Genomic DNA, 8,067 nt, shown 5'->3' on the forward strand with positions numbered 1-8,067 from the left:
ACGTGAATTTTGATGCCATTTGGTGCAGGGATGACTTTTCCTTGACACCACAGGATCTGTGGACCCCACAGGACCCCACCACCACTCTCTCTCTTCTCCCCCCATTCACCAATCACCTCAATACCTCTTCCCCAAAAACCCTTCAGCTATCAAATCCCATCTTTCTCTTCACCACTCCATCCATCCTTCATAATCCCCACCAACCTCACCCTTCAAATTCAAACCACTTTACCTCCCAAACCCACCCATACATGGCCGAACTCCTTCTCCCTCTCTCCTATAAATACCCTTCTTCCCTTCTTCATTTCACACATCCTAAACACCACTTCTCCCCCTCTTGGCCGAATACACCACCATCTCCCTCTCCCTCATTCTTCTCTTCTACTCTCTTCTTTCTTCTTTGCTCGAGGGCGAGCAAACATTTAAGTTTGGTGTGGTAAAAGCGTTGCTTTTTCGTTTTTCCATAACCATTATGGCATCCAAGGCCGGAGAAACCTCTAAAAAGAGGAAAGGGAAAGCAAAAGCTTCCACCTCCGAGTCATGGGAGATGGATAGATTCATCTCAAGGGTGCATCAAGACCACTTCTATGAAGTTGTGGCCTTGAAGAAGGTGATCCCCGAGGTCCCTTTTCACTCAAAAAGGGTGAATATCCGGAGATCCACCATGAGATCCGAGAAGGTTGGGAATACTTACCAACCCCATTCAACAAGTCGGAATCTTGATGGTTCAAGAGTTCTATGCCAATGCATGGATCACCAAGAACCATGATCAAAATGTGAACCCGGATCCAAAGAATTATCTTACTATGGTTCGGGGGAAATACTTGGATTTTAGTCCGGAAAGTATGAGGATAGCGTTCAACTTGCCTATGATGCAAGGAGATGAACATCCTTACACAAGAAGGGTCAACTTTGATCAAAGGTTGGACCAAGTCCTCACAGTTATATGTGAAGAGGGCGCACAATGGAAGAGAGATTCAAGAGGCAAGCCGTCCAATTGAGAAGGCATGACCTCAAGCCGTGGCTAGAGGATGGTTAGAGTTCATTCAACGCTCAATCATTAGCCCAAGAACTCTATAAAGTGGCGGACAAGTCTTCCACCTTAGCAAGGCTAGCCTTTCCTCATCTCATTTGTCACCTCTGTTATTCAGTTGGAGTTGACATAGAAGGAGATACCCCCATTGATGAGGACAAGCCCATCACCAAGAAAAGGATGGAGCACACAAGAGACCCCTCTCATCAAGAGATCCCTGAGATGCCTCAAGGGATGCACTTTCCTCCACGAGACTATTGGGAGCAAGTAAACACTTCCCTAGGAGAACTAAGTTCCAACATGGGACAACTAAGGGTGGAGCACCAAGAACACTCCATTCTCCTCCATGAAATTAGAGAAGACCAAAGAATCATGAGAGAGGAGCAACAAAGACAAGGAAGAGACATTGAGGAGCTCAAGCACTCCATAGGATCTTCAAGAGGAAGAAAGAGCCGCCATCACTAAGGTGGACCCGTTCTTTAATTTCCTTGTTCTTTAATCTTCTGTTTTTCGAATTTTAGTGCTTATGTTTGTCTATGTTGGTGTCTTATGATCATTAGTGTCTTAGTGTCTATGCCTTAAAGTTATGGATGTCCTATGAATCCATCACCTCTCTTAATAAAAACGTGCTTAATTGAAAAGGAGAAGAATTGCATGAATTTTAAATTTTATAACAGTTTAATTGTATTGATGTGGTGGCAACACTTTTATTCTCTGAATGTATGCTTAAACAGTGCATATGTCTTTTGAAGTTGTGGTTCATGAATGTTGGCTCTTGAAAGAATGATGAAAAAGGAGACATGTTACTGAGGATCTGAAAAATCATAAAAATGATTCTTGAAGCAAGAAAAAGCAGTGAATACAAAAAAAAAAAGAAAGAAAGCAAGCAAAAAAAAAAAACCGAAAAAGAAAAGAAAAAGAAAGAGAAAAAAAAAAGAGAAAGCAAGAAATAAAGTTGTGATCCAAGGCAATAAGAGTGTGCTTAAGAACCCTGGACACCTCTAGTTGGGGACTTTAGCAAAGCTGAGTCACAATCTAAAAAGGTTCACCCAATTATGTGTCTGTGGCATGTATGTATCCGGTGGTAATACTGGAAGACAGAGTGCTTTGGGCCACGGCCAAGACTCAATAAGTAGCTGTGTTCAAGAATCATCATACTTAACTAGGAGAATCAATAACACTATCTGGATTCTGAGTTCCTAAAGAAGCCAATCATTCTGGATTCCAAAGGATAGAGTGAGATGCCAAAACTATTCAGAGGCAAAAAGCTAAAAGCCCCGCTCATCTAATTAATACTGATCTTCATAGATGTTTTTGGAGTTCATTGCATATTCTCTTCTTTTTATCTTATTTGATCTTCAGTTGCTTGGGACAAGCAACAATTTAAGTTTGGTGTTGTGATGAGCGGATAATTTGTACACTTTTTGGCATTGTTTTTAGTATTGTACACTTTTTGGCATTGTTTTTAGTATATTTTTGGTAGTTTTAGTTGAGTTATTAGTATATTTTTATTAGTTTTTAGTTAAAATTCACTTTCTGGACTTTACTATGAGTTTGTGTGTTTTCTGTGATTTCAGGTATTTTCTGGCTGAAATTGAGGGACTGACAAAAAATCTGATTCAGAGACTGAAAAGGACTGCAGATGCTGTTGGATTCTGACCTCCCTGCACTCGAAGTGGATTTTCTGGAGCTACAGAAGCCCAATTGGCGCGCTCTCAACGGCGTGGAAAGTAGACATCCTGGGCTTTCCAGCAATATATGATAGTTCATACTTTGCCCAGATTTGATGGCCCAAACGGCGTTCAAAGTCACCTCAAGAATTTCCAGCGTTAAACGCCGGAACTGGCACCTAATTGGGAGTTAAACGCCCAAACTGGCACTAAAGCTGGCGTTAACTCCAAGGAGTCTACACGAAATTGCTTCATTGCTCAGCCCAAGCACACACCAAGTGGCCCGGAAGTGGATTTTTATGTCATTTACTCATTTCTGTAAACCTTGGCTACTAGTTATCTATAAGTAGGACCTTTTACTATTGTATTAGAGGACTTTGGTAGCTATCTTCGTTTATGCTATCTTAGATCATTGGGAGGCTGGCCATTCGGCCATGCCTAGACCTTATGCTTATGTATTTCAACGGTGGAGTTTCTACACACCATAGATTAAGGTGTGGAGCTCTGCTGTACCTCGAGTATTAATGCAATTACTATGTTCTTCTATTCAATTCCGCTTGTTCTTTGTCCAAGATATCACTTGTTCTTCAACTTGATGAAGGTGATGATTGACGCCCATCATCATTCTCACCCATGAACAAAGTGACTGACAACCACTCTTGTTCTACAAGCATCTGAGGCTTAGTGAATATCTCTTGGATTGATAACGATGCATGGTGATCGCCTGACAACCGAGTGCTCGCCTGACAAACGAGCCAGCCATTCCGTGAGATCAGAGTCTTCGTGGTATAGGCAAGAAATGATGGCGGCATTCAAGAGAATCCGGAAGGTCTAACCTTGTCTGGTATTCTGAGTAGATTCAATGATGAATGACTGTGACGTGCTTCAAACTCCTAGCAGGCTAGGGCGTTAGTGACAGACGCAAAAGTATTAATGGATATTATTCCGGCCTGAACGAGAACCGACAGATGATTAGCCTATGCTGTGACAGAGCATCAGGGACGTATTTTCACTGAGAGGATGGGAGGTAGCTGCTGACAACAGTGAAACCCTACACGAGCTTGCCATGGAAAGGAGTAAGAAGGATTGGATGAAGACTGTAGGAAAGCAGAGACGGAAGGGAAGGCATCTTCATACGCTTGTCTGAAGCTCTTACACATGATATACAAAGTATCTCTATCTTTATCTTTATGCTTTATTCGTTCATCACTATACCCATTTGAGTCTGCCTGACTGAGATTTACAAGATGACCATAGCTTGCTTCATACCACCAATCTCCGTGGGATCGACCCTTACTCGCGTAAGGTTTATTACTTGGACGACCCAGTGCACTTGCTGGTTAGTTGTGCAAAGTTGTGTTTATGCCATGGTATTGAGCACCAAGTCTTTGGAGCCATTACTAGGGATTGTTTATGTTTTGAAAATTATTGATCACAATTTCGTGCACCACTTGCTAAGATCTTTCTTTGTCCTCCTGGAGCTGCTACCTTTGCTTTTGAGCTTTGCCATTTTCCTGAATTTTTTTGCAAACAACACAAACTCATTTTCAGAAGAGTTATCACTGGATTCATCATCCAGAGGGTTAGTCACAGAAGAAAATGCAATTCCTTTCTTTTTTGAATCCTTTTTCAAATAGGAGTTTTCAAAGGCAAGTAAGTTTCCTCTCAAATCATCAAGTGTCTTGTCCTCCTGGAGCTGCTACCTTTGCTTTTGAGCTTTGCCATTTTCCTGAATTTTTTTGCAAACACAAACTCATTTTCAGAAGAGTTATCACTGGATTCATCATCCAGAGGTTAGTCACAGAAGAAAATGCAATTCCTTCTTTTTTGAATCCTTTTTCAAATAGGAGTTTTCAAAGGCAAGTAAGTTTCCTCTCAAATCATCAAGTGTCATGGAATCTAAGTTACTACTATCAGAAATGATTAAGGCTTTTGTTCCCACTCTTTTGTGAGACACCAACACTCTTCTTCACTAGCACAGATTCTGAATGTGTGATTCCAAGAGCATCTAAGCCAACAGTGATGGCATTGAACCGTTCGAACAGTTCATCGATGACTCTCCTTCCTCATTGTAAACATTTCATATTCCCTGTTCACATGTCTGTCCGAGTCTTCTTTCTACTCCTTGAGCATTTGTGGTAGTTGGAAATTTAGGACCTTCCAAGATGATCTTCCAAAGTCTGTAATCCACGGCTTGAACAAATCTTCATCCCTCCCTTCCAATAGGTATAATTTTTCCCATTGAAGAGGGGAGGTCGTTGCTTGATTGACCCTTCAGCCAGATTGTATGATAACACATTTGTGCCACTGTTTTTGCCATGAGGATCTTTACTCCAAGCTGCAAAGCTTGATCTCTTTGAGACCAAGCTCTGATACCAATTGATGGTTCAGTGGCTAGAGAAGGGGGGTTGAATCTTAGCCCCCTTTTTAAAGCTACCACTTGCTGACCTTCAGAAGAGACTTCTCTGTTTTTGCTCGTCACTGGACACGAGCAACTTGGTTTTGTCTCGTCCCTTGCCACGAGACTTTTTGCTTTGTCTCGTCACTTGGCACGAGATAATTCTGGCTTTTGCTCCTGTGTAGTTGAAAACAGGAATGGAGTAGAAAGAGAAGAAGATTGCACCAAGATGTATCCTGGTTCGGCTGCTAAGTGCAGTGCAGCCTACATCCAGTCTCCATCACAAACATGATGGAATTTCACTATAATCAATCTGATTACAACTTGTAAAGTGCTAACCCAACTTACAAGGGGATTCCCACAGAATCATGATACACAACATAGATGAACAAAGGACCTCTAAGACATCTATGGATTTTTCTTTTAATTTTGCACTCTCTGCCTTTTTTCGCTCTTATGGCTTTTTCATTACAAACCTCACTGTTTGCCTTTTACCATGAGACTCAAGACATGACAAAATTAAACAGAAAAATACTAAACAGAATACATTGAAGGAGAAGAGAAATCTGTTAGCTCAGGTAGCTCTGAGAACTCTGTGCCTTGCACTCTCAAATTTTCTCCTTGCTTCAAACAGTGGTTGTTCCCCCTTTTTAAAGAAGAGGAAAGCCTCCACACTTGAAGCCAAAACCGAACCAACTTTCTTCCTCCTTCAACAAACACAGAACCGGTTCGGCCACTCAGAGAGATAAGAGATAACCATGCATTAACCAACATGCAATTACCTCTAGTCCTTTCTTGATCATCACCCTTCATCAATCCGGGCTCTCCATCCTTGGCTTCCTCTCCAAGATGGATTTCTGGCCCTTGATGCCTCATGATGATAATGACTTCATCTGCTTCAACCTCTGCCTTCAACCATCACTTCGCCACTCTAGCTACTCCCTGTGGTGGTTGATCAGAATCAAAGACAAGCCATGCTTCAAGAATCTCTCCTCTTGGCCGAATCTTCAACTTCCCTTTTTGAGCATGAAAGGCTCAAGATTACCTCACCAAATCTAACCACATTTGGTAGTAATCTCAGCCACAGCTCATCTTTCTTTTGGTATGTTTTCTTGCCATCATTAGCTTGATGGTCTTAGGCGCATGCAGCATCTTCCTTTCGGTGTTGAAGAACATTTGTTCTATTGTTTCCTGGACAAGGACCGAATAGGGAAGAAGAAAGAGATGAGAGAGAATGAAAAGAATCTGAAGAAAAGCAATGCAAAGAGGTTAAACAAAATGAATAGCTTGCTTTTACTTCCCTAACATAGAGTGGCGTGTAAGTCATAATAACCATCAATCACTTCAGCTGAATTTTTCTCTCTCATGTTCCCCATGCATTAATTAACAATGTAATAGATTTTGAAATCCATCACATGGTTAATACTTGGTTCCGTTGGAAGCACTTGGCTTTCATTTCTCTTTGGTTTCGGACCAAGCTTGGAAGCATTCACCACTTGTGAGACTTGGGCTTGTAGTGTTGAGATTAAAGCTGGCCCAATTGGTTAACATTTGCTTTCCTGATGAGTTGTGTAGCGGATCAATCATAGGAAGCAAACAAGAAAGCATTTGGTTGGGCTTGCAACATTAATATTTATTCTGGCCCATTAATATAAAATTTCAGCCTCATAGTATAAAGCATGCAACAAGGCTAATTATTGGGCTTAAGTCAGAAGCACATTTTTCGGCCCATCATAAAATCTGCACAACAAAAATATTAATTAAACATATATGAATTAGGATTAAATTAATAATTTTGTCTTTGAATATTTCAATAATGTTTGTTCATCATCAAAATTAAATAAGGGTTTTCCAAACTCATCACCAAGGATTGCATTAACTTTACTTGATAAAATTTGAATTCCACCACAAGTTAAAGTGTGAAGTCCGTTGGAAGCATGTAACCAAGATTCAATGAATTGGATTTTTATTATTTTAACCATTGTGCCCCAATTCCATTTTTTCTTTCGGACCAGGCATGCAAAACAAATTGGGCTTATGATACTATTTGAATTCTGGCCCAATAATAACATTTGCTTTCCTGATGAATTTTTGGATCAAGCATTGAACAAATAGGAAAGCTTTCTTTGGGCTTGTAGTAATAATAACTTAATCTGGCCCATTTAGCACAATAAATAATTCAGCCATACTCATCATACATTCTAGCATCAAACCAAGGCTGAATATTGTTGGGCTTGCAATCAAAATCTTATTTTTGGCTCATTAAGGAATCTGCACAGCAAAAATCATACTTTAATCAAGAATAAATTAATAATTTTGCTGTTAATAATGTTTGATCATCATTAATTTAATTTAGAATTTTCCAAACTCATCAATCTCCCTCTTGATGACAAACATTATTAAAATTGAAATGGAAAGAAATTTAAAGATTTGAGTACGAGTACTCCCTTTGAAGATTGAATTTCTCCCCCTTTCAAATTATCACATGGCTCCCCCTTGATGTATGCTATTTTACCAAAAGAAGCACTAACCTGTAACATTTAAATCAAGTTTCAAGTAACAATGTTATTTAGCATATTACGTGATGCTAAATGCTTGATCTATGAGCAGTTTAAATTGATAATCAAAACTTATTTGACATCATAAACTTATTTTCTGCTCAATGCACACAACATAATCAAACAGAAATAATTTTTGCTATTCAAATTTGTTAAAAAATATTTTTCAACAAAGCAGAGCAATCATAGTTATGGTAGAAAAAATATTTTTCAAGCAAGATATAATCTTTCCAAACACAGCAACTATTTCCATTAAGAATTAAGAGAACTACCAAAAATAAATCCAACAAAAATTATTTTATCAAGGTAAGTAGTAAACACATTTTACCAAGATAAATATAAAAAATTGGCAGTAATCAAGATAATCCAAATGCATTCTCAATCAATCAACAGAGGTGATCATGAATT

This window comes from Arachis stenosperma, chromosome 1 (assembly GCF_014773155.1).
Source record: "Arachis stenosperma cultivar V10309 chromosome 1, arast.V10309.gnm1.PFL2, whole genome shotgun sequence".
Taxonomy (NCBI): Eukaryota; Viridiplantae; Streptophyta; class Magnoliopsida; order Fabales; family Fabaceae; genus Arachis; species Arachis stenosperma.